We start from the raw sequence: 27,606 nt of genomic DNA, 5'->3' as shown, positions 1-27,606 counted from the left end.
GGGGAGGCCAGAAGGGACAGTGTTGAGCCTCGCTCCCAGAAACAGAGCGTCTTGCGCGGGCACCAGATGAGATTTGGCGTAGTTCACGGAGAATCCCAGGTCCGTGAGAAGTTGGACGGTCCTTGCCGTGTGAACCACGGCGAGCTCCTTTGTCTTGGCTCGGATGAGCCAGTCGTCCAGGTAGGGGTAGACGTGGATCCCTTCGCGGCGCAGCTGAGCCGCCACCGGCGTGAGGCACTTGGTGAACACCCTGGGTGCCGACCGTAGACCGAAGGGGAGGGCTTTGAACTGGTAATGACGCCCTTGGACCACAAACCTGAGGAATTTTCGGTGCCCCTTCAAGATGGGAATATGGAAGTAGGCATCCTCCAAATCCAACGACGACAGGAAGTCTCCTTCCTCCAGCTGACCCAGGACGTGCTGGAGGGTGACCATCCGGAACTTTTGCGCCTTGATGAACTTGTTCAGACGTCGCAGGTCCAAGATGGGGCGCCATCCCCCCGTCTTCTTCTTCACGAGGAAGTATCTCGAGTAGACTCCGGAGCCCCGAAGCCTCTTTGGGACGAGTTCGATGGCGCCCTTCTTGAGCATCGCCTTCACCTCCAGGAGAAGTTGAGGGACGTGAAGTTCTTTCCTGGCCACGGGGGGGACGCGCGGACACTTTCTTTGAAACTCGAGCGCGTGGCCCCGGGCCAAGGCGTCCAGCACCCAACAGTCGGTGGAGATGGACTCCCACACGGTGACGAAGCTCGCCAGCCGGCCTCCCACCGGGGTGCTTCGGTGGGGGCCCGACCCCCCGGCCGGTTCAATCCTGCTTCGACGAGGCTTTAGCGCCTTGTCCTTGGCGACGACGGCGGCGGGGTCCGCCAGACTTGCCTCGTCCTCTGTAGGCCTCCTGAGACGACGAGCGGGCTGCTTGACGGTAGGAGGAGAAACCGCTGCCGGAACCTTTGGAGGCGCCCTTGCCTCCGCTGCTCCGAAAGGGCGTCCGTCGTTGTTGCAGAACTCCAAGGGCCCGGGCCGTCTCGGTGTCCGCTTTAATGGCCTGAAGGGAATCGTCCACTGTCTTCCCAAACAGGTTGTTCCCATCGAAGGGCATGTCCAGGACTCTGGTCTGAACGTCTTGACGGAAGTCCGTAGCCTTGAGCCATCCACGCCGCCTAAGGCAAACGCCGTTGTCCAACTGGCGGAACCCAGTGTCGGCGATGTCCGTCGCAACGGTAATGGCGTGGTCCGAAGCCACCTCACCTTCCTGCAGGATCTCCAGGGCCTCTACCCTCTTGTCGTCCGGCAAGAAGTCCAGCAGGGGAGCCAGTTTGTACCAGAGCTCCCTGTCGTATCGGGCCACGATAGCCAAGGCGTTGGCAGCTTTAATCGTCGTCGCTGCAGACGAGATGACTCTGCGTCCCATAGCGTCCAATTTCTTTCCCTCGCCGTCCGGTGGGGAAGTCGATGTGGAGGCCCCCCCCCCCCCCCGCTTTTTTCCTGGCCGCCGCGGAGACGACGGAGTCCGGGGTAGGCTGCGCCCGGAGGCACAGGGGGGCCGTGTCCGGGACCCGGTACTTTTTCTCGTACCGGTCTCTTCTAGCTGGCGTCGTGGAAGGGTTCTTGAGGAGGGTGAGGCCTTCATCCCAAATGTCGTCCAATAGAGGCACCGCGAGGACCGTCTTCCTCTTGGCCTCGCGCCGCTGATAAAGGAAACCTTCCTTCTTCTCCTCAGGGCAGAGTTGGAAAAGCTCGGATGCCCTGGCGATCATAGAGTGGAACGATCCAATCTCGTCAGGCGGAGAAGCCCTGGTGGGAGGCGACGACGGTACATCCTCGTCGTAAACCTAGTCGTCCGTACCAGTCGCTGCCGTGTCCGTCCCCGTATCATCCCCTCGGGTGGACGGGGCGGAGGGCTGGAAGGGGCGCGACGGCTGAAAAGGAGGTGGAGGGTGGATCCTTCTTCTCTTGGTAGGGGGAACACCAGAAGGTCCCGGTTCTGGGTCCCCCGACGGGAGAGGTTCCGTCGGCAACGGTAGTCTCGTCCTCATCTCTGAGCATAAGGACTGTATAGCCAACAAAATGGCTGCCGAGTTGTCTCGCGGCGCTGGCAGAGGGGACTCCGACGGGCGATCAGGGGCCCCGTCGGTACCCTCGACGATGTCGTCCCCTGCGTCGGGATCCATCCCGACGGGCCGGTCTTCTTCCACGCCGAGGCCGTGGCTTAAGACCTCGACCAGCTCCTCCTCCGAGGTTGAGGCCGAATCTACGACGATGCCCTGCCCCCCCCCCTTTTTCTTCCCCACGGGGGATTTCACAGGGGTCCTATCGATGGGCACAAAAGAGGACTCCCTCCGAGGTGGCAGGGAGACTCTGAGCCCCGAGGTCACCACCACTGGTGTAGCCTCCACAGGCTGAGCCAGGGCCGCCGCGACAGTTTCGATAGAGGGCTTGGCCGGATGGATTAAGGCCTTCACCACCTTAGGTGCGCTCACCGCCTTATCCTTGAGGGGGGGGGGACACTGCCTCGCTCCCCCTCCGCCTTCGAGCTCGACCGGGGCCTCTCCAGGAGCTTCGCCAGGTGCTCGGCCTTCCTCTTACCCGACCCAGAGCGTTGGCTCGTGGTTGATGGTGCCGGGGAGGGTGCGCCCTGCCTGGCGCCCGTAGAGCCCGACCGTTCGGCGCTCCCGGTGCCAGCGGACTCGCGGTGCTTGGCCTTATGTTGGACCCCCGTCGCCGGGGCGTCCTCAAAGGTCTTAGAAGACCGCTCGGATTTCTTCCTCTTCTTCTCGCCGGACGGGCTCTTCCCTTCTAGCCAGTTGGCGAGACGTTGATGGCGGTCCTTCATGGTCCGCTCCGACATGTTGCCGCAAAACGCACAGTTCTTCTCCACGTGCGTCTTGTCCTCATGTAGGCAGTAAAGACAAAAAGAGTGTTCGTCCTCCTTAAAGACGTTCTGCAGCTGGCATCCAGGGCAGACCCTGAACAGCTTTCCGGGCGTCGAGCTTCCCTTCTCCTGGGCCATGACCAGGCCTGAGAAACTTCTGGAGTCCTCCAAAAGCGTAGCTCGACGAAATCTTCACCCTTGAGGGGCGCAGACGAATCCGACACGGGTCCCCGTTGATCGGATGGAGAGTCGGTGGAGCTTGAGGCTCTTTTGACCGAAAAAACGAAGTTTTTGAGAAAAAACGTGAAAAAATAGCACTAACGCTCGAGAGCAATAGCACGAGGATCCCAACACATGAACGTGCGGTAAAAATATGAAGATGGCTGCCAGAGGCGGTGCTTAGGTAGAGGGCAGTCATAGGCTGTGGTCAGTATGACGCAGAGACCAGTGATTGGTTATTACTACGAAAGACAGATCAGAAACGAAACTGATACTGTTTTTTTCTTTACCGAGGATTGCCAGCCTGACGACGGGGAATATTCATGAGCATGTGAATCCATGCCAGACCCCATGCTGGAGAATGAGGACGTTGGGGCCAAAGCTAACGGCCGCAGAGGGAGGCGTTAGAACGTCATGTGACCTTCTGGAGGTTCTTCGGAACAGTGGGCGGGCTGGAAGTTTTGAGGTCAAGGGCAATGGACTACAGGAAAGACATACATTACGGAAAAAAGCTGAAAATGTCTGAAAAGGTGGATTTTACCCATATCATGGTGCCTGATGCTTCGTTAGGAGACGTAGAGTTGTTTGAAGAAGGAATTAGTTGCTAGTGAATTGACTAAGCTGGTATGTGTTTGTGCTGGCTGGGTGATGTCACACTAATGGAATTTTTGTGGAACGTGGCAGGGGAGTTATTTGAAAGGTGTCAGTTGGAAGTCAGCTTGCCACAGGGGCTGGTAGATGTCTTATGCTTTGAACTATATTTAATGATTACTATCTGCAACTTGCACGACTTGAGATTAAAAGTGCTCAAATCAATACAACCTTCAGTCACGTTTATTTGGTACAGCAAGACTTTACACTGTGGTACCTTGCTTCGTCCTTCTGATACATTTTGGTAATTTTAAACATGAAAGATTCAGCCTAAAATCCCATAATGTTATACACAGATGTGAATTATCCCCAGGGATGCATGTACAAAATGTTATGTTTGCCTGCGGGGAAGCAAGGGCGCGGGTGTTGCAGCCTTTTTATTCTTCCTGCAGTAGCCCAGGAGGGCCACCGTATCCTCGGAGGGGAGGCCACGCACCCCCCCTACATAAACTCCAGCATATCCCTGCAGGGCCGGAAGCCCGCGGTGGAGCAAGGGCGTGGGTGATGTGCGCCCATAGGGTGTTCGGCGCCTGGAGGGAGAGGCGGGAAAGTCAGGAAAGTCAGGCCAGCGCGAAAAGGAGTAAGGATTCTGCGAACCCTGTGTGTTGGCGGCCGCATGGGAGCCAACCCTGTTGGATGGACTGGACTGGAACAGGACCGGTCTCTGAGGTGAGCCAGCTAGCCACTGTGGTGCACCTTTAGTGTGGGGGGCCCACGGCGGGGGAAGGGCGCGGTGTTTGGCGCCACAGGTCGTCTGTGGAGAGAGGCATTTCCTGTGTTGGCTGTCGAACGGGGGCGAAAAGGAAAATAAGTGCAGTCAAGTGTTTTGCACCTGTGACTGCTCGTGACAGTTTCCTAAAAGGTGCAGAGCCTGTGACGTTTGTTGGGGTTCTTACTCAGCAATTAAGTTCAGTTATCTTGGCCAGCTCCGGGGGATTTCGCCATGTCCTTACTAAAGTCCTTGAGGTCCTTTAAGGGCCATGCTGTGCCAAGGAAACTGTCCAGGAAACCGGCCAGCTCTTTGCCATCTACCCCGCCAATGTTCTGTTCCGAGACCGCCACTAAAGCTTCCAAGTGTACCCCAGTGCGAAAGCTCCTGGCTGTCAAGAGAAGAAGTCAACTGGGAGTAACATCCAAAGCAAAGACCCATATCTCGGTCCCCCGTGCCCGGATATTGACCCTGCATACAGAGGGTCCATCCACGCCATGGAGGGTATGAAAGCACCTACCTCAGGAACCCAATGTGGGGGGCGGAGGGGGACCCTCCAGTAATTTGGCTAGCCTCCCAGTGCGGAGCTGCAAAGGCACCCCCCCCCCCCACAAGTCTGAACCTCAAAGACACTGCCCATCAAGAAACTCTGCCCACCGCCACTGGGAACCCAGATGCCTTGCCTTCGGCCAATGCATCTGGCACTGGCATAGTGGGGGCTTGTGATATGTTAGTCCTCCCACCCGCATCCCTGGCACCTGTTGTACCTGTCACCCCCCCTCACTTAGCTCACCCCTTGCAAGTCCATGTTTGCCCCTTGTTCTCCCGTCCATAGCGGGACCTACTCTCGACTGTCCTGCCCCAGTCACTGTTACTGCCACTCTGGATCAAATGGACACAAATTGTTGGAGCAACCGAAGATAAGCTCTCGCCCAGTCCCATCTGCAGCTCCTGGAGCGAGAGCCTACTTGCAACGATCTCGGGGTCCAGTTCCTTTCTTCACATAACCCCATTTAGGGCTCTCAAGTCCACCATGCACGGCAGTTATCCCTCCTCTGCTCCATCACTCAAGGAGGTGCATACTGTCGGAAGCTGCCCCTGCACACAGGTGCTCTCTGACCTAGCAGTCATTAAAGAACTGCTTTTGGTACTGATTGATGCCCAGGGGAGGAGTGGGGAGGGGAAGGGTGGAGTGGACTCGCTGGGGGAGTCTACCGTCATGCCTCATGTTGGTTAGGAACCCAACCCCCCCACAGGAACCTTTGAACACTGCACCCTGCAAAAGGACTGTCCATGCATTAATGAGCCTTACTCCGGAAGACCAGTTGATGCACCCAGACGCTGATAGGGGACACCCCCACTGGGTGTATCAAGCCAACTTTGCTGGTGGACTGTCCACCAAGCTCCCTGATAACCAATGCCCTTAGGGAGGGAGGTATTGGAGCATGTGGCTATTGTTAAAGGGTGCGCAGCTCGATGAGTCATGTACATGGGGGGCAAAGAACTGCTACTGTTTTCCTGCATGGGGTACCTAAGCTGTCTCTGGGCAGGGAAGAACCAAGGGATGCCCTTTCTAATAAATGTCTCCACTGGCTTCGTACAGTTGGGAATTGTCCCTTTGTGGCCAGGGAAGCTATGGTGGGGTGTGTTAGATTGGCCGGCGAGGGCACAAACCACTGATTCTGTTAAACTGATTTCCAGGAATGATCAAATGGACAGGGAAGTCCTTAGAAGATCTGAGGGTTATACGCGTGCCCCATATAGTGGGATTGCAATCAGCTTGCGCCCCTATCTGGGAGTTGTTGCTCCCCCTGGAACTGTCACACATAGTAATGTCCTGTCTGGAGCGAATTGTACACCTCTGGGAAAAAGGCCTGCGGTGGGTTGTGACCGAGTGCCAAATGTGGGCAATCGGTCTTGTGACTCTCTGGACTAGTAAAGGGGCAATGTGGGATGTAATGGGGACCTTATGGTTGACTCTTTTCTCCCTCCCAGTACCTTTTGATTTATTGCATTTGGATATGGAGCATAGATTGTAATTCCTTTTGTGTGTTGTGATTGTTTTTATTGTGTTTGATGGATTTTCGAAATTCGAATAAACTTGTTTGACTGACTAACATTGATACTTCGATTTATCCTCAATACTTTGCCCTTTCTGTCCCCAATGCATTAGTGATTTCTATCATGTCTCTAAAGAAAGCACACAAAAAAAAACCTCACTTTTAAACTGACATTTTTACAATTTTTCAAAGTCTTGCTGCAGAGATTGTTTATTATTTTTAATGCACATCTTAACAGAGGGCGCTAGAGAGCCGTCCAAGATAGCAGCTCACTAGAGAGCTCTGCACCGATCCCGAGAAAGATCCTGATAAAATAGCTTCATACACCCCCGAATCCCCCTCCATCGGTCACGATATAGTGTCCCAAGACTCAAACACTGGCGGACACCAAGGTCAACGCCTTCCGCCAACATCCTGGTCAACGCAGCGGCGGCGGGGGTAAGGCCGCAGTCGCGCTCCATTACGGCAACGGGGCGTTCGATCCTCCAGCAACATCCTTACCCAAGCGATCACCCCCGGATTCGACCAAAGAGCAGGCTGCCGAGCGAAGGGAGCGGCGCCCCGATCCCCTGGCGATGGCGCCTGCGGCGGGCCAGAAACTTTCGGTCCAAGAATAGCCGAGGCAGCTGTGATCCCGCTCGGCCCACGTGCATCACAGGGACTCCGGACGGACAGGGCGCTGCGCTCGCCTCCAACTGCGGGGCCCTCCAGACCCAGCCGGAGCTGAGAGGGAATGAACCAGAACACATCGCCGGCGTCAGGTAGGAGAGACGCTGCCTGGCCTTGTCCGCCGCAGGTCTCTGGCCCGGCCTGCAGATTCCCGTACGGCACCCAGACCCCGTGGGAGTGACGATCCACAGGCCTCAGACTCCTCAAAACCCCCAACGGCCCCAGCCCTAGCCCCACCTCCAGCGATCGATCCGGCAACATCAAAGACCGCTGCCAGACACACTACACGACGAACAGGCAAGAGGCCTACGCAGCCACCCCATCCAGGCCCTCCGGGCCCAGCCGAGGAAGTATGTTAAAAGCTCACGCCTTGCTACGAACTCTCCAGCTCCCCAAACCCTAAGAGCCGCAGACCCCACCATCGCCAATCGCCCTGCCGGCGGTACCCCGGTCGCGGCCAAGCGTACAGCGAACATAGCGGAAAAATTCACCGCCTGGGCCCACCCCGCACTGCGATTACTCCACGGCGGCGCCGGCGACCACGCGGAGGGCTCCTGCTGTTATTCTGAAACCAGACAGCGGGGCGCGACAACCATAGCGCTGCATAAATATCACTCAAGCCGCCCACTCAATCTCCAGCCAACACCGCACAAGCCCGGCAGCACCCCCCAGGGCCAGTCGTGTGGGCCCTACACATCCTGCGGCGTAAATTCACATTGCACACGTCGGCCCAGCAAAGTCAAGTATCCATACCAGCATGGGCAAAACAGACGAATCACAGCGAAAATTAATGTTCGAAACCGGGGCCATAGCCAAAACTCCCAAGCAGACGAATCGAGCGAGAGCACCATCGCCAAGCATGGAACAGGAAACCGGATCGACACCCCCCCAATCCTTCGGCATACGAGAAATGCTGCTCGAACTCAAAACAGGCATAGGCAATCTTGATGCCAAAATTGACACCCTCTCATCAAAAGTCGACCAAATACAACACCGCCTTGATAAACACGGCGAGAGGCTTGACACCGTTGAACAGAGGGTCTTCGACCTGGAGGATAACGCCACATCCCTGTCTTCCAAAGTGTCATCCCTAGAGCACCAAGTAAAATACATTGTCGCCAAAAACAAAGACTTAGAAGGGCGCAGCCGCCGCTACAACATTAGACTGGTGGGGATAAGAGCAACAAAATCCTACAAAAATGGAAGACTTTGTGGAACTATGCAAAGAAATCTTCGAGCAACCACCTTCTCGCCACTATTTGTGGTTGAAAGGGCTCACAGGATCCCGACCAACCACCCAATGCCAGGAACGGCACCTCGCCCTAATATCGCCAAACTGCTGAATTTCAGAGACCGCGATTTAATACTCAGGCTGGCCAGGGACAAAGGCGACATTCAATTTGATGGCGACAAAATCCAAATCTTCCAAGATTTCTCACCGCCGGTGCAAGCGTCCCGCAGAGCCTTCGGTGGAGTTAAACATCACCTCCGAGAGGACCAAATCCAATACGCAATGCTTTTTCCAGCCAAATTACGCATCCTCCATGCTGAAAAAACACAATTCTTCACATCACTAGAAGCCAACATCTTTTTCGACAATATTGGGTGTCGCCCATTACGCGAAATGCCTAGACCACGAAGGAGAGAGAGGAACGGGAGCGATCCGCCCTGAAAAGTGCTCCACATCCAGGTCGACCTGGGGGAATCTGATAATGAGCAAAAGTCAGTTTCACACACCTCGGGATGGGTGTTTCTTGGGGGGCACCAGCGCCCCGTGCACAGCAGTGTTCACAAAGTTATCTAGGGAGGGGTTTTCTTCGGGCGGGTTGGGGGTTGCCCGACAGGGAGGGGAAAAGGGGAGATGGGACTCAAGTTGGGGAAAGAGTTCCCAGAAGAAACGAGACAACAGTTCAAGACGTGCACCGACCAGGAACGAAACCAGTCCCACCAGAGCACGACCGGAACTAACGCCTCCACCTCGATTATACAAAAATCCTTCTCGAATCGACAGGCACTCAAGAAAAACCGCTTCAAGCACCCAAAATCACCAAACCGCAATAGAGCAGTGGAAACAACGCAGCAACTCTAAGCAAATTCAAACTAGCCACATGAAACATTAAAGGGGGCAACCAGCCTACCAAAACCAGGAAGTTGTTACACTACCTCCGGCGCCACAACGTCGATGTGGCCCTCATCCAAGAGACGCATTTGCGACCTAACTCAGAAAACCACTGGGCAAAAACATGGGGATGCCACAGATACTTAGCCTCGTATTCTTCATATGCAACAGGAGTCACCATACTCATCAACAAAACAACAAACTTCAGGCTACTCCGGACCCAGAGCGACTCCAAAGGGAGATCACTGATCATCCACAGCACCATAGACGGGGAATAAATAATTATGATCAACTCCTATGGCCCCCAACATCGATGGCTCCAACAATTTCGACTGGGTCCAAACCCACATTGCATCAACAGGGAAGCCACAATAATATGGGGTGGCGATCTAAACACCCCACTCGATCCACACAGACAAAACGCACATGACAACCGCCCTTCGCTCCAAGGCGAGTTTGCAAATAACTGAATTATGCAAAGCACACAATCTCATCGACATCTGGAGAACCAAACACCGTTACTCCCGGGAGTTCACTTTCTACTTATGGGTTCACAAATCCAGCTCGAGACTCGATTACATCTTCGTGTCAGCTCATAGTAGACTCCAATGGGGCAATTGCCAAATACTACCCAGGTCCATCTCAGACCATTCAGCGGTCACCTTAGTGTGCACAACATCTCGGAGTGACTTCACCAGGCCCCAATGGAGATTCAAACCCAGAGCCCTCCAAGATCAACTCTTTGCCGATGAATTACGTTCCAAACTGAACACATTCTTTGAAACAAACCAAGGCACGGTGGCTTTGCCGGGAACACTCCGGGAGACGCTGACATTTTTTATCAGAGGAGTGTGCCTAGCAAAAGAAAAAGGGAATCCTAAAGAGGTTAAGGGAGGAATTAAACACATGCGAAAATCGCCTCAAAACACTCGAACAAGCAGCAACAGTCACAAACACTCCCAGCTCGCTAGCTGCACTCAAGGCAGAATTGGAAACTTTCAGATCACTAGCAGACAGAGCAGCCAAATTCCTAGCAAGCCACCACAAAATCCGCCAGTATGGCGAAGGGCAACGACCTGGTGCACTACTTGCGTGACTAATCACCGCAGAACGGAAACCCACGATGGTCGAGGCGGTGATGGACACATAGGGAGCCCTCGTGTATTCCAAAGACAGCATATTGGAAACATTCCGCAAACTTTACCAAAACCTGTACGACTCCAATTATTCCAGTGAGCCCACCGAAATAACAGAATACCTAAATACAACCTAACTATACTGGACGAGCGCCGAGTTACGTGAACCGTTGAACGCACTCATCACTACGGCAGAGATCCAAGAAGTCATCAAAGAACTACCGAGCACCAAAGCCCCAGGACCGGACGGCATAACAGGTGAATTTTACAAATTTTTTGCAGACATTCTAGCCCCGCTCTTACTCCAAGTCTACCAAGAAGCCATAGCCAAAGACCAACTACCACCGACCCTTTACACAGCGAATATCATTCTCCTACACAAAACAGGTAAGCCCAAGGAAGATTGGGCCTCCTACAGGCCCATATCGTTAATAAATTTAGATAACAAAATCTTTGCAAAAATCCTAACTAGAAGGTTGATGCCACTCATGCCCGCAATGGTTCCGGCGGACCAAGCAGGATTTGTTCTAGGCAGAAACACATTTGGCCTCAGAAGAATGTTTGGAGCAATGGAGGCCCTCAACCCAGAAAACCAAGCGGTAGCAGTGCTTCGACGCAGAGAAAGCGTTTGATTCTGTGGAAGGGCCCTTTCTATTTGCAATATTAGAACAAATGGGCCTCAGCAACCGATTCATCCAAATGATAGGCCTCCTCTACAAATACCCAACATCTAAAATTAAACTTGGAAACAAAAGCTCCTCCAAAATCCTTTTACGTAGAGGGACCAGACAAGGCTGCCCGCTGTCAGCATTACTCTTCGCCCTGGTCATGGAACCCCTAGCGTCTGACCTAAGGCTGTATCATCTGCACAGAGGGCTCGCCTTCGGCCTCCACAAATCGGTGGTTTCACTTTATACCGACAACAAAGCACTCTTCCTTCGTGACCCATACGACAACCTGAATCCGGTGATGTGAGCAGTCCTCAAATTCAGCAACTTCTCAGGACTAAAAATTAATGATGCAAAATCGATAATTTCCCCTCTCACAGAATCAACCAAAGAATTCCAGGACAACTTTGGCTTCCCCTGGCAACACTCGAAGGTCCGGTACCTGGGGATCCTCATGTCCAGAACCAGCACGGACATCATGCAAGACAACTACGAGATGACACTCGACACTATCCAAACTAAAGTGAACAGATGGAAAACGCCTCCCCTCACACTTTGGGGCAGTGTCCCTAGCGAAAATGGTAATCCTCCCCAAACTACACTACCCCTTTACAAACATCCCTCTACTACTCACGCAAAAATTCCTGCGACAAATTAAATCCATCCTTCTTGACCTCGTCTGGGCAGGCAAGGTTGCCCGAATAGCATACAGCATTATGATCCTGCCCATAACACAAGGCAGATTGGCTCTATCCAATATAGAAGGCTACTACTGGGCAGCGCAAGCCCAGTTCCTGAGCCATTGGTATGCGACACTACATCCGGCCACATGTGCAAATTGAAAGAGCTCTGGCAACACCCCATCTACTCCGCGCAGTCATACTCAACGAACCCCGACACCTTCAACACCAATGAACACTATGGTCACGATTGGGAAGAAAATCGCCAAAAGAAATGGAATCCAAACCAGATATTCTCCCCTCCTTCCGGTGAGCAGCATTCCAGGGATACCTATAACATCTGAAAGTGTTTCAGCTTTGGACCAAAAAACAGCAAATCCACTCATTGCGCGATCTGTTTCCGAATGGCTCGTTCCTGTCGATTCAAGAAGCCTGTGACAAAGGTGGAAACAATGCCCTTGACGTCTTCATGCATTACCGAACTCGTCACGCCATGCAGACCATCTATGCAACATTCCCACTCCAACCACCGACTTGGCCACTGCTCCACGGAGTGATACAAGCCCAAGGCAATGGCCGCCTGGTCTCAAATATCTACAAGGCCCTGCTAACGGAAAAACTCACTCGCTGCTCAAAAGCTCGAACAAGATGGGAAAGAGCTCTGAACATTACGATACTCGAAAACTGGTCATACATACTTCGACTTACAAAGAAAGTGGCAATAAACACAAGGTACAAACAAATCCACTTCAATTTTGTTCATCAGGTCTACCACACTCTAGTAAAACTACACGCCCAGAGGACTACCATATCCGCCTCCTGCTCTCGCTGCAGGCATTCGGAAGCCGACTTTGCCCACCTGGCATGGTTGTGCCTCGAAATCGGAGCGTTCTGGACAGCAGTCCTAGAGAAAATCTCAGCTATAATCGGGGTGCAACTAGATCCTGACCCAACACTGACCATGCTGAGCCTAACCAACCAATTACCTGAACATACTAGAAAATTGGCGAACCTACTTTTGGTCCTAGCACGCAGACAAATAGCCTGCAACTGGGGCAGAGGACTGCCACCCAAACTAAAGCAATGGCTTCATGTCACCTACTATCAAGATGTTGAAATGAACTACTTACGAACTCTGCCCCTACATGCATGCCCCCAGATATCTGGGGTCTCTACATAACATGCCTGTTAAATGCAGACGACGACTCGATTTCAGTTTCCACCACCAATACAGAACTGTCACGAGCAACCAGATACCTCAATCGCTGCCACGAGTGCCGTATAACGAAAACACTAGAACTGATAAGAAACTGTGCTAAACATCGAGCGGGGATCGTTCCGAGGGAGGGAGGGGGGACAAGGGGTCTCGTTGACCGGTGCACGGTCTGGTAATGGTTTATCATTTAATTGTTGTAAAACCAATAAAGAAAGTTCCCCAAAAAAAATGTGCATCTTACCCTCGGGTAACAGGGCGCAGCAGTTACAATTATATGCGAAGCTTGGTTACACAACAAAGTATATACAGTTTTACATACAGGTAGATAATTACAATAATTACAATAATTACAGGGTGTATATGTAAGGGTACATATATACAGGCTTAGAATACAGATAGTTTAAGAGACATGAGATCAGTGCAGGGATGTTACCATAGTATAGAAGTCTTTAAAGTGTATTCCTGAAATAGTCTTTGGGACCAAATGGCAGTCTTTGTTCCTGGGTCCATTTCTTTTCTGTCCTTCACTGCTGCCAACTGTCATTTCCTTCAGAGCATGCTGGGGGTTTCTCCCTTGATTGAAGTTATATTGCCCCTTCACACACTTCAGGCTTCCCTTCCCTAGGAGCTTCATTGTTTGGGTCCCAGCAGAGACAAAAGTCTGTTCAACCCTGTATTTATCAGGTGGTTGTCAGTATCTGCTGAGAGCGCCCTCCTTGTGGTGCCACCCCTCCAAGCAAAAAACCTGTTTCAACTTGCAGCTCCAGCCACCATATTTTTAACCTTTTAATTTCTGATCTTAGATCCAGAATTAAAGCAAGCCGGTTGCATAAAATAACCCAGGTTATACAGTCGCCATCAACAAACCCCTTCATATTCCTAAAGACTGGCTGGCTTTCATTCACCAGTTTACTGTTCCAAAACACAGGCATTAGTTTTTCTTCAATTTGCAAAAGCCCTTTTTTTATTTTATTATTTTTTTTAACACATGGTGCAGCTTCTGGAGTACAACTTTTCATCTCCAGAAGCTACAGTTATTCTCTTGAATGCTGGAGTTGGTCGGCAGCACAGATATATTGACAGATATGGCTCAGCTATTTAGAGTCTTTGTCAGAACAGCTGAGTTTTGGATACATTTGCAAAGAAAATGAACGTGTTTCCCCGGGAAAGTAAAAGTAAAGTTCCTGGTTGATTTTTTTAGAGTTGGTTTGACTGGACTTGTCAATTCAGAATCATGCCTGGTTTTTCTGAGGCACAGTGAAACACAGGACTTGGTAGGGCTTTTTAATAACAGTGGCTTTAAGAAACAGAGGGAATTTAGCGTCAAAGCCGCATTTCTTTTTAAAGGTGAAAAGGGGTTTCCTTTCAATGGATATTTTGGCTTTTTTACAGCAAAGCAATGCTGCTTTTTCCACTTTCTTCCTTTTATTTATGTCGGAACACAATGGCAATCTCCTTCAATGTGCCCCCTGGTTCCATGCTGCCCGATGTGTGCTTGGCAGGACAGGGAAGCCATTTCTATTGTTCCAAAACGCAGTTTTGAGCCATGGCGCTCACAGGAGCCAAGGCAACCCTTTTGTGGTTGTTTCTGCCCAAATGCAGCTTAGTGATGTGGGGAATTGCCGTTGAGTGGGTCAATATATCCCACAACCCTAAAACACCTTGGCGCAAGCTGGGATTGGAAACAATGCAGGGATAACACTGAAATGCAGCACCGACAGCCGGCCATGTCTTTTCACTCGAGTAGTCCCAAATACACGTGTGCAGCGGAGTGCACCACAGCCTTGCGCACATACAAAGGCTTGCCAACCAAGAACCAGGTCAAGTAAGCACTGCACACAGCAGCCTGGGCACAGGTGGTATTGAAGCACGAAGGGCAATAAAGCCAGCCAGTGGTGTGCCCAGGATTAGACCAAAGTCAGCCAACAGAATCTTTTGGGAAGCGTAAAGGGCCATACTATCACTGACAGGGGAGCCCATAAACTCAACCCTGACAACCACAACTGAAGGGTACCTACTTCACATCTGTCACCTCACATGCCACCCAAAGCGTCCAAACATAAGAACAAACAACCCATCAGAGACACATATACGAGGTCTGCAGGGGCAACTAATGCTGCAAACATGGCTACATCAGCCCACGTAACGCTGGAGGAGCAGGTAGGAGTGGACCAACATGTCCTAGCAGCAATAGTGGCACTTAAAACCTCACTGGAAATCAAAATTGATGCCATCATCACAGATGTAGGTCTCCTAAAACCGCATGTGCGAGCACTGGCCCAAGGGACAGGGGGGAGCGGGGAGGTTAACAAAAACAAGTGGTAGAAAACACGGCTGACCTAAAAGGACACGTTGAGACACTAACGCAATGCAGCAGTGGATAAAGAATTTGGAAGAGAGCGGATAAAGCAGTAGGAAGAGACCAGAGAAATAATGTTAGCATATCAGGCTTCCAGAGGCCAAAGAAGGCACAGACGCGACAAACTACATAGAGAATATACTATTACAAGAAATGCGCCCCAGCAACCTCACACAAAGCTTCATGGTGGAACGAGCGCACAGATCACTCGCAAAGAAAACCCTACCAGGGGCTCCCGCAGCCCATAATAGCTACGATATTAAACTACAAGGATAGAGAAAAAATCCTGGAACACTTCAGAAGCGGAGGAACGCTAACAAGAGCATCAGCAAAAATCACTGCATAACTAACCTCAAATATATGCTGCTATACCCAGCACAACTGAAAATCATAAAAGGGCTGCACCCTCTTCTTTGAATCCCCTGATGACATACATGGATGGACACCGAACACTTTACATCAATGCCAAAACGTCCAGCCCACACAGCAAAAACATAATGGCCTTCACCTCCAAGTTCAAGCGGCAGGGATAAGCGATAACAAAATAGACACTGCTGCAGCACTGTGAGACAGACTGATTAACAATAGCACAAAAGACTCAGCAACCACGACATTAAAACTACAGCCACACACTCCGATGCATTGACAGCATAAAAGCAGGAGCAACACTGAGAAGTGGCAGATACAGAGGAGGGTCTTCCGCCCACAGCCATTTCACTTTTGGGATATTAGCAGTTACGTATCCACCCGCTGCACGACTGTTAGCGGGAGTCGGACTAGACAGTGCAGGAGTGAGAAGCTAAATGCCTGAGCAAGTCATAGATGGCTGCACAACAGTTGGGGGTAAGGGGACTGTTTGTGGTGGGAAGCATTTGCGGGTTTGTTTGCACAGGTTTATGTCCTATCTACAAGACGGAAGCTGGACGGCCATCAGGCTGCTGCGTAGCGCACATAAAAGCAAACGCTGCAGCGCCAACTAGGGCCCTTACAGTATGGCCCACATCTACTACAGCACATATGACTGGGGACCTTAAGCTAGCAACCCGGAACGTCCCGGGGCTCAACAACTATATATAAAGGAACAGGGTGATTACTTCCCTACTTAGAAACAAAATGGACATAGCACTCTTACAGGAAACCCATCTGACCTAAGAAAAACAAGCAGTTTTGACTAGGAAATGGAGAGGAACTATGGCAGACTCACCCTACTCTGCATATGCTAGGGGGTTGCTAATTTGGATAGCGCCCACAGTGCCTTTCTGGGTGCTTAAGAGGATCAAAGACACAAAAAGTCCTGGTCCAGGGTTTTTTGGAAAACAAGTATGCATCATTAACACCTATAACGATGCTACAACCTATTTTCGTACATTATACACAAGAGTTGGCCCAGTCATAAATAGTGCCATCAATATGGGGAGCGGTGGGGGGGTATCGGGGGTGATGGGGGGGGGGCACTTCAAGTGCACTCTGGATCCCACAGTAGATGGGTCCAAGATAATGTACACATCCCTCCTCCCGGCCAAAGCACTGAAAGAGCTGACAAGCGCCTTTGATCTAGTCGACATTTGGAGAACTCTACACCCACAGGCCAGAGGATAATCGCACCACAGCGCCCGCAAGACCTATGCACGAGGCTAGACTACTTCACAGGTACGGAGACATTGGGCAAAATGTATAATGCAACCTATAAGGCTAGAGTGCTGTCAGATCACGCCCCGCTCCTGGTTGCAAGGCAAGTGAGGGCCCCCCCCGCGCCCTGCACCCAGCGCCGAGGGCACACATCCCAACCTGGAAGATGAGGGGAAGCTCTCAAAGACTAAGCGTTCAGAGGGCACCTCAGAGAGAGCATCAGCAGCTACTTTACGAACAATGCATTGACATACGCAGGCATATTGTAGGAAGACTTTTAAGTGGCGATAGCAAAAGCAGGAGGGCTACAAGCAACGATATCAGACGACCTTTGTAGTGCTGAGAAAGCCCTAAAAGACATAGAAAGTAACGCAGTAGATTCTGTCGACCGCACCCCAGAGAGGATCAGATTACTGCAAGAATGCCCATAACACTGGGATACGCTTGGCACGCTAAAAAACTTAAAATACAAAGAAACATGCGGAAGGAGACAAGCCGGGAAGATTACTAGTTTGGTTCTACAAAAGGGACGCCAAACAGAACATGATTCAGTCAATCACGAACGTAAACAGAACCCGGAGCACCACACAAACATAAATAAATGAGACCTTATGAATATTATAAAGACTTATACGTTGGCACATCTGAAGTACAAGCACCTAAGATAGAGGGGGCCCTTTCCCAGATCGAATTCCTCAGGCTTGATGATACAGCAGCAGAGCAGCTAGACGCCCCCATCACCATAGAAGAATTACCAGCTACAATTGCAGAATTGCCAACCAGTAAGACTCCAGGCACAGACAGACTGCCAAATATATATAAAGAATAAGTAAGCACAGTGGCACCCCCACTTCTAGATATGCTAAATGAAGCATAGGACAAAGGTGCTCTACCGTTGTCGCTAAGGGAATCCATCATCATTCCCCTACTTAAGCCAAACAAACCTGCAACAGAGTGCGGCTCGTACAGGCCACTGTCACTATTGACAGGGGACAGGAAAATACATACCACCCAACTGCCGAACAGACTTAAAAAGGTTACAACAGAATTGATACACCCAGATCAGACAGGGTATGTGCCAGGGAGAAACACAACATGGAACTTGCGCAGATTACACCACATAATAGATTGCACTAACGCAGTACAGAGTACTACGCAGTGGCATCACTACACGCGATCAAAAGTGTTTGATTCAATCAGGTGGACATGGCTGTTGGCCACCCTGCCGCGTTTAGGCATTGGTCCCAAGTACATCGGATGGGTGCATCTGCTGTACACCACGCTAAACGGGCAACCAGATATTAGAACAATGGATACTGGAAAAAGGCCCTAGGCAGGGATGCCCACTGTCCCATGTGTTGTTCATCTTGGCCCTAGAGCCAATTGCAATATACTTACGCATTGAATACAAGGATTTGGCCATCAATATACACAGCCAGTGGCATCAGATATCCCTACATGCAGATGGCATGCTACTAAACATACAACACCCAGAAACCAATTTACAATACATATTGGATGTACTATAGTTATTGACTCTCAGGCATTACGATTAGCAGACAGAAGTGAGGCCTATTCCCACTAGCTGGACTCAGGAGAGGGGGGGGAGGGGGTAAGGACCATCTACCTACCCTTCCTGTGCGAAGGCATGCCAACACGTTTCAGTACCTTGGCATAGATCTATATCATGCCACCGCTTAGAACACGCACAACACTGCGTGCAGCAAAAGGCGGAATAAGATCTATGGACTTCTAGGCAAGGCTACCCATTTCGCTAATGGACCGGGCAGCGCCGCTGAAAATGCTAGCTCCCCCCCCCTTTAAATATTTAGAGGCACGCGGCCCTGGGAGCATGCGCTCCCCCGACTCCGCCCACCGGCACCACTCAGTCCCCATTGACGTGTCGACAATATTAACATTTCTTAATGACACCAGGTTTATTAGGGGGAGGATAGTGGGACGTATGGAGGAAAGGGGGACTATGCACTAGGAGTATGTTAGTCACTACGGTGAGAAACGTATAGTTACCCCTACGTCCCATCCCCTTTGCTCCATACTGTATGGGCGATTACAACTGAATGTATCCCAGGGTGGAGAGGTGACCCTCCTTGAGAAAGCAAGTTCTTAAGTACAACCTGTCCAAATGTCGGGTCTGACCTGGAGCCGGCATCCAAACCGTAGTGTTTGCAGAAGGCCGCCCTGCTGATTACCTGCAAGGGACGTCGTGCCTTTGGAACTCGACTGCCGTGACTTTGGCTCTAACAGCATGTGCATGCATGTTTGCCGGAAGCGGCTTATGCTGCCCTTCATAGGTCTCCATGATGGCCAAAACCATCCACCTTGCTATAGAGGCCTTATATCTGGACCTTGACCCTGCCGAAGGGGATTAAGAGAGCCTCCGATTTGCGGAAGTTCTTGGTCCTGTCCAGATAGAACTTCAGGGCGTGCCTGACATCCAGACATTGCACAACCCTCTGAGCATCGTCCTTAGGGTCCGCAAAGAAGGTAGGTAACACCATCTCCTCATTTAGATGGAACAAAGAGACTACTTTAGGCAAGAACGTGGGGTGCGTTCTACGGACCACGTTGTCTCTGTGAAAGGTAGTGCAAGGTTCTGAAGCGACTAGCGCCTGAATTTCACAGACCCTGCGAGCAGACCTAAAACACACCAGGAGGGCTGTCTTGATGGGGACCAGCCTGATGTCCACGGACACCATTTGCGCGAACGGTTTGTGCACCAAGGTGTCCAACACTACACTAAGGTCCCACACAGGGTGTGGCCTCTTGATAGGCGGGTATAGCCTGGTGAGATCTGCTTAATGCCTTTTCACCATCGGGTTGGAAGATGAAAACACTGCCTCAGAGTTACGGTAGGCACTGATGGCTACCAAGTAAGTGCGGCATGTGTCAATTTGCACACCTGAGTGTGTGAGGTGTGCAGAGAAGGATAGTACATCATCCAATGAGTATGTGAGAGGATCAGCCTCCTTGGACTTCTCCCAGTGGCAAAACCTAGTCCACTTGCTTTTGTACTGGCTCCTGGACGAATCGCTCCTAGCAGCCTGATTTAGGTCTAGGTTAGACTGGGAAGATGCAGATGCTTTAATGTGACCTGTTCAGGAACCACGCTGCAAGTGCAAACTTCTGCCTCACGGGGTGGTTGACCATGGCCCCCTGCTCCGACAGTACATGAGCTGGGCCCAGTGCAGGGTAAATCAGGTTGTTCCGACAAGCTGAGCAGATCCGAGAACCAGGGCCTCGCCGGCCACCAAGTAACTACCAGGACGCTGAGGTGCCGGGACTCCCTCATCTTGCAAATCACCTTGTGTACCATGGGAGTGGGAGGGAACACATGTTCATGCTGTTCCACTAGATCTGTAACGCATCTCCCAAGGAACCGGGACCCTGACCCTGCCAAGATGCGAACTGAGGGCACTTCCTGTTGTACCATGTGGCAAAGAGGTCCACCTGTGGATTACCCCCATCTGTTGAATGTCCCCTGTAGCACCTAATCGTTCAATTGCCATTCGTATTGGTCTGCACCCAACCTGCTGAGCTTGTCCGCCTCCAGGTTAGATTCCCCGGGAGGTGGATTGCTGTCAAGTGTATGCCATTTACCAGGGCCCATTCCCACATGCTGACTGCTATGTTTTGCATAGATGAGGGGACCTGGTGCCACCTTGCTCATTGATGTAATACATGCTGTTGGAGTTGTCCGTCGAATGAGGATCATTTTGCCACTTATAAGCAGTAAGAAGGCCTTGAGGGCCAGCCAGATAGACTTCAGTTACAGCCAATTGATATGGGCCTCATGTTCCTGAAGAGACCAAACTGGACACTGGATGTCCAGGGTCACTCCCCAGCCCTCCAAGAAAGAATGACAATGCATTACTTACCGTAAAAGCATTTCTGATGGTTGTATCTGCTTAGATTCACATGCTGTGCATAGGTCCGACATCCAGTGGTCACTGCGGAGTATTGCATTTTGTTTTTCGTAGTCGAAAAGGGGACGTTGACAAGGCGTGTCTGTAACACTATCCCTATAGTGACGTGCGTTGTACCCACAATCCCTCACGCGTCGAGGTCCCTCTGTTTGTATTTTTCTGCCCTGAGGGAGCCTTTTAGCCGTGAGTGAGTACAGAAAAGAGAGAAATATATAAAAGGATGTCTATGTTCCTTCCATCCGAGCGGGGAGGAAGGGTGGGCGCATGTGAATCTAAGCAGATACAACCATCAGAAATGCTTTTACGGTAAGTAATGCATTGTCTTCTGATGTTTGTTAATCTGCTTAGAATCACATGCTGTGCATAGACTAGCGAGCAGTACCCGGAGTTGGCGGTGGGTTATGAGAAGGAACAGTAGAAAAAAGATGTCTTAATACTGCCTGCCCAACCTGGGAATCAGATCTAGAGTGTGCATCTAGACAGTAGTGTTTTGTAAATGTGTGCACAGAACTCCAGGTTGCCGCTTTGCAGATGGACTCAAGGGGAACATTTGCAATGAATGCTATGGAAGCCCCCGTGCCTCGAGTGGAATGTGCTCTTGGCTTGAAGGGTAGTTCTCTCTTAGCAAGAGAGAAACAGAGAGTGATGCATTGAACAATCCATCTAGATATAGTGGATTTTGAGACCGCATCTCCTTCTCTTCCTGCTGCCACCGAGACAAAGAACTGATTAGTCTTTCTCAGTGGTCTGGTTCTTTCCATGTAGACCATGACAGCTCTGCGTACATCTAGTGTATGCAGACTTTTTTCTCCCGAGCTGGAAGGGTTTTGAAAGAAGGTTGGTAGTTCTATAGTTTGGTTTACATGAAATTTCGAGATGAATTTAGGTGCAAACCTTGGGTGTGTGCGTAGAACCACCTTATCTTTGTGAACTGTTACGAAGGGGTCTAGTACAGAAAGAGCCTGTAGTTCACTTACTCTCCTAATGGAGGTGATGGCTATTAGGAAAGCAGTCTTAAGGGTGATATCTTTAAGAGTTGCCTTGTGCATGGGTTCGAAGGGAGGGCCCATGAGTCTGGAAAGTACCACATTTAAGTCCCATCCGGGAGCTGGGTTAGCTATCGGAGGGTGTATCCTCTTTACCCCCTCCATGAAGGCTTTGATAACTGGTATCTTCCACCACAACACTTTAAGTTGGGAAGTGGTGTATGCAGAAAGTGCCGCTAGGTGGACTTTAATGGAATTGAACACTAAACCTGAATCCAGTAAATGGGTCAAGTATAGAATAATGTCAGTAGGAGAGCAGTCAACTGGGTTGATGCTAGTACCTCTACACCAGATAACGAATCTTTTCCATTTGCTAGAATAGCAGTGTCGAGTATTAGGTTTTCTGGCTTCCCTGAGGATGTCCATACATCTCTGTGGGAGTTGTAAATGTCCAAATTCTATGATCTCAGGAGCCAGGCTGCTAAGTTCATGGTCTGAGGGCATGGATGCAGTGTTCTGCCCTTGTCTTGTGACAGCATGTTGTACGGGCAGGGAAGTTTCACTGGGGGAGATAGGGACATCTCCATCAAGTGAGCGAACCATGGCTGCCGGGCCCACATTGGGCCCACTAGTATCATTGTAACCTGCTCCTGATGCATCTTGTGCACCACTTTGTTGAGAAGGGGAGTCGGGGGGAAAGGCGTAAACAAATTTCCCTGACCATAGAATCGACAGACCGTTCCCCTTGGACTGGTTCTGGGGGTACCTGGAGGCGTAACTTTGGCATTGTGAGTTTTCCAGAGTTGCGAACAGGTCTATTTCCGGGAATCCCCATTGAGTGAAGACGTCTAAGACGATGTCTTTGTGTAATTGCCATTCGTACTCTCCGGGCAGGGGGAAGTCTCTGCTGAGTTTGTCTGCTAGAAGATTGAGTTCCCCTGGTACATGTTGTGACAGTAGGAACATGTGTCTGAGAGCCCACTTCCATATATTCTGGGACAGTTTGGATAGTCCTGGAGAGTGAGTGCCTCCTTGCTTGTTGAGGTAGTACATGGCTGTGGTGCTGTCTGTGAGGACCATCACTGTCTTTTATTGTAGCTGTCTCTGAAAGGCTTTCAGTGCTTTGAACACCGCTAGTAGTTCCAGCAGGTTTATATGCTTGGATGCTAAGCTCTGTGGGCCGTCTGATGGGATAGGTGAGCCCCCCATCCTGTAAGGGATGCGTCTGTGGTTAGAGTGGCTTCCACTGCGGGTGTGGCAAAAGTTTTCCCTAATAACAGGTTTTCTTTTGTCCACCACCGTAGCGAGAGAACCAAGGCCTGCGAGACCACCACTAGATCGTCCCATTGTCCGCTGGCCTGACACCACTGGCTGTAGAGCCACTCTTGCATTGGGCGCATGCGCAGGCGCGCGTGAGGTACCAAATAAATACATGACGCCATCATCCCTAGCAAGCGCATTGCTTTGCGTACCGTCACCTCTCGGCCTGCTACATAATGGGGAATTTGAAACAGCATGTTTTGGACCCTCTCAGAGGGGAATACAAGGCCGTCCTTTGTTCGAATTAGAGCCCCTAGGAATTGTTTGGTTTGGCTGGGGTCTAAGCTGGACTTCTTTTCGTTGATGGAGAAGCCCAGTTGGGACAAAAGGTCTACGGTCTTTTGGGTATTGGAGAAGCATGTTCCGTAAGAATCCCCTGTTATGAGCCAGTCGTCGAGGTAAGGGTATACCGGGATGGATAATCTGCGCAGGTGGGCCGCTGCCACTGCCAGTACTTTCGTGAATACCCTTGGTGCAGATGCTATCCCGAAGGGTAGTACTCTGAACTGGTAGTGTTTGTCCTCTATTTTGAACCGGAGGTATTTTCTGTGCGATGTCAACATTAAAATATGAAAGTATGCATCTTTCATGTCCAGTGTGGTCATGTAATCCCCTTGTGATAACAGTGGGATTACCTCCTGTAAGGTCACCATACGAAACTTTTGGGGTTTGACAAATATGTTCGCTGGGCGCAGATCTAATACAGGGCGCATGGTTTTACCTGTGATAGGGGGACGTGATTCCCTCCCATGCTGAAAGGAACGATGTTAGCCGGCCCCCGACCGGTGATGCATGGGAGGGGACCCGAATTTTCGGGTCATTTGCTGGTATTGGGCGTGGAACCTCTGGGGCCGGAGCCACGACCTCTTCCTTTGCCACGGCGTTGGCCTCTTTGACTGAACTGGGTGTTACCCTGGTTAGTGGTCCAGTTGGAGCCAGAGTAATATTGTTGTTGGTTCTGCTGCTGTCTTTGGCCACGAAAGGAGCGTTTATTACCATAGCCTCGCCTGTTAGGGGGCCTAGAAATTTGATCAAGAGTCTTGATGGTATCAAACTCTTTTTTAGCATGTTCTAGGGCCTCATCTACTGCTTTCCCAAACAGATGCGTCTGTTCAATGGGTTTATTTATGAGGGAGGCTTGGGTTTCGGGCTTAAAACCTGAATTGCGTAGCCAAACGTGGCGCTTGAGAAGTATTCCCTGCACTAGTGAGCGGCCATCCGTCTCAGCGGCATCTAGGGAGTTCTTAACGATGCCCTGGTTTACCAGTGTGCCCTCTGATATTATAGCTAGCAGGCGAGAACGCAGAGGTTCAGGTGCTTCCTCTGCTTCGCTGCGCAGCTTGTTCCACTGTGCATCTGCGTAGCTAGCTAAAAGTGAGTTGTTATTAGCAATTCTAGTAGAGAAGGCGGCGGAGGTCGTGATTCTCTTCCCCAGTGCGTAGAGTTTTTTGCCTTCTTTGTCTGGAGGTGCTTCACTAGTGGATAGTGGCACCCCTGCTCTTTTTCTTGTGTTGGTAACCACAAGGGAGTCCGGAATAGAGTGTCCTCTGATGTATAAAGGGTCAGAGGATGAAGGGCTGAAGAGCTTTTCTATTCTAGGGTTGACCCCTCGTACTAAAGCTGGGTTAGTAAGGGAAGGAGAAATTCTTCTTTTAATAGAAGCCAGGAGTGGAATAGATTGGCTAACAGGGGCTTTTTCTTTGATGACTTTTTCTACAAAGTCAATGTCTGGAAGAGTTTCCCCTGTATCAATCTCAAAATGCGCTGCTGCCTTGCGCAATAGTGCATTGAGGGAAGGTTGGTCATCTATGGGAGAGGAGTTCCCATGTGAATCCTTGAGAGGAGAAGGGAGAAAGGCATCAGGGTCTGAATGTACTGATGGGGATTGCCAAGGCTGCACTGACGGTGAATGCCAGGGCTGCGAGGTAGCTGTATCCTCTTCAAACCCTTTAGCAGTGGTGTAAGGGTCTTCTTCGAACCCCTCTTCCTCAAGTTCTACCTCTTCTTCTCCACCCAAACACTCCTCATCTTCTTGGAGGTATTGCTCCTCCTCAGTGAGGTCAACCAGCCTAGGAATCTTGACTCTAGGGTCATCCTGTGGCCATTCTCTTTGTCTTTTGTGAGTGGGTGGGTGGGTCTTGGTTTCCTAGAAACCTTTCCATTTTCTCCATGCAAGAATGGAGTCTTTCAAGGGTCTCATGGGGTACCCCTGAATAGTCTAGAGGGGGGAAATTAGTGTTTTCGCCTTCGAATCGTTTCGAACGCTCCCACAACGTCGACGAGAGGTTCCCGTCTCCTTCTGAAAAGCCTTCAGGTAGTTCGGAAGCGTCCTTTGGAGAAAGGGGCAGTTCCTGGCTACTTTTATGTTTTTTCGACGCGGTATTCGACGTTTGTTTCGTCGTCCGCGTAAGTTTGTCTTCGGCGACAATTCTCGCTAGGCTCTCGACCACCATTTTGTCCGTCGAGGGCTCTGGTGTCGACGTTGTGTGCGTTGCGCGTTGTACCTCGACGGTCGCTCTATGGAGCGTTGCGTCGGATGTTTTTGGGGTAGCGCCCGTGTTAGATGGAAGCCCAATCGCTAGTCGCGGCTGCGTTTGCGGGTGGGGCTTGTGACCTTTACGGTCTGCGGTAGACGCCGAGTGCCCTGCGTCCCCTTCGGCGCTGATGGATCCTTCGCTCTCGACGAAGAAGAGCCGTGGGTAGTGTGTTTAGCCTTATGGGGTTTGTGTGCGTCCTTGTCGCCGGGGTGTTCATCCCCATAAGCAGGGCGTGAGCCGAGCCCGTCGGGGCCGGGGACGGACGACGAGGAGCGGGAGCGCTCCTTCTGGGGGTTCATGACTTCCGTAACGGATGTCGAGTTATCGCACTCCTCGTCACTTTCAGTAACAGCGGCAGCGGGTGAGGAAACTGACTTCGACATCGCGTAGTCCGCCCACCTCTTAACCCTACGTTCTTTAAGAGTCCTGGGTTTTAAGAGCTTGCAGGCTGCGCAGCTGTTCTCTATGTGATCGAGGGGTAAGCAACGATTACAGAGCTTGTGCTTATCTTTCCAAGTATATTTGCCCCTGCAGCGTGGGCAAAACTTAAATGGTGTCCTCTCCATAGCTGAGGCAATAATAGCTGGCGATAACAACCCCAAGGGAAAGAAAGGGGAGAAAGAAAGACATTCTCAAAGAGAAGAGACAAAGTTTTAACCCCCACTCTCCCTACTGTAAGTTGGCCATCGAGGCCAGGCCACGTGTTCGGCAGCGCCGAAGGATCTCCTCCGCTCTTCCTCTCCGTCGAAAATCAGTTCGGCGGAGAAACAGCTTCACAGCTAACGTCGAGGGGGAGGGATCGTTATCAGTATATTAAGTTATGACAAAAGGACCGAGGTCCGTGGCAAGTATAGCAATGTCTCTCTAGGAGCTCCGCGAAAGGCGACCAGAAACTGGGCGGAAAAAAACAATCTGAGGGACCTCGACGCGTGAGGGATTGTGGGTACAACGCACGTCACTATAGGGATAGTGTTACAGACACGCCTTGTCGACGTCCCCTTTTCGACTACGAAAAACAAAATGCAATACTCCGCAGTGACCACTGGATGTCGGACCTATGCACAGCATGTGATTCTAAGCAGATTAACAAACATCAGAACTGTGGTTATAGTAACCTGAGGGGCTGGTTGTCGGAATGGTCTGCTTATTCTCAGGTTGCAGTACGTGCTCCACCAGACCAGGTACTGGTGGAGAACCAGAGGAATGCCGACTAGTTCCGCCTGGGCACCCCGCTCCAGATTCCATGAGGCTGCAAAGTGCAACTGAAATCTCCTTTTGAGCCTTTTGTAAGGCACTGCCAGAAGAAATGCTGCCATGGTACCTAGAAGGTGCTGGTACCACCAAACTGAGGTCACTGCTCTGCTGAGGAAATGGTTCGCGGATCGCTTGAAGGCTGCAATTTTGTCTTCTGAGAGAAAATTTCTTGGTTCTCATATCCCAGATGAGACCCAGGAAAGCCAGGTTCTGCGTGGGCCCCAGCTGTGACTTCTTGAGATTGATGGAGAATCCCAATTCGTGTAGTGTATGCACGAGGGCGGAGGTGGTGTGTTGTACCGCCTCCTGTGAGCTTGTCCTGATGAGCCAGTCGTCTAGGTATGGATATACATGGTGGCTCTGGGCCCTGAAAAGTGCCATCACTGCATTCATAAGCTTGGTAAAGACCCTGGGGGGGGGGGGGGGGGAAGAGGGTGGTGAATTGAGGTCAAAGGTTAGAACCCTGTATTGAAAATTAAAGCCGATGATCCTGAACCTCAAAAGGATCGATGGGGCTGCCAAATCGGGATGTGCAGGGATGCGTCCTTCAGATCCAGGGAGGACACCCAATCTCCCTT

At 51.0% G+C, this 27,606-nt stretch overlaps 1 protein-coding gene across 2 annotated transcripts in view; it reads right to left on the bottom strand.

Annotated features, from left to right (window-relative positions):
* The window catches only part of CDC27 (cell division cycle 27), a 1,618,725-nt gene that overhangs the window by 1,303,921 nt on the left and 287,198 nt on the right, over positions 1-27,606 (bottom strand). The window lies entirely within an intron of this gene.

This window comes from Ambystoma mexicanum, chromosome 13, assembly GCF_040938575.1.
Source record: "Ambystoma mexicanum isolate Mex_15411 chromosome 13, UKY_AmexF1_1, whole genome shotgun sequence".
NCBI lineage: Eukaryota > Metazoa > Chordata > Amphibia > Caudata > Ambystomatidae > Ambystoma > Ambystoma mexicanum.
Note: the sequence above shows the minus strand (reverse complement) of the source record. Positions and strands in the feature narration are given on the sequence as shown.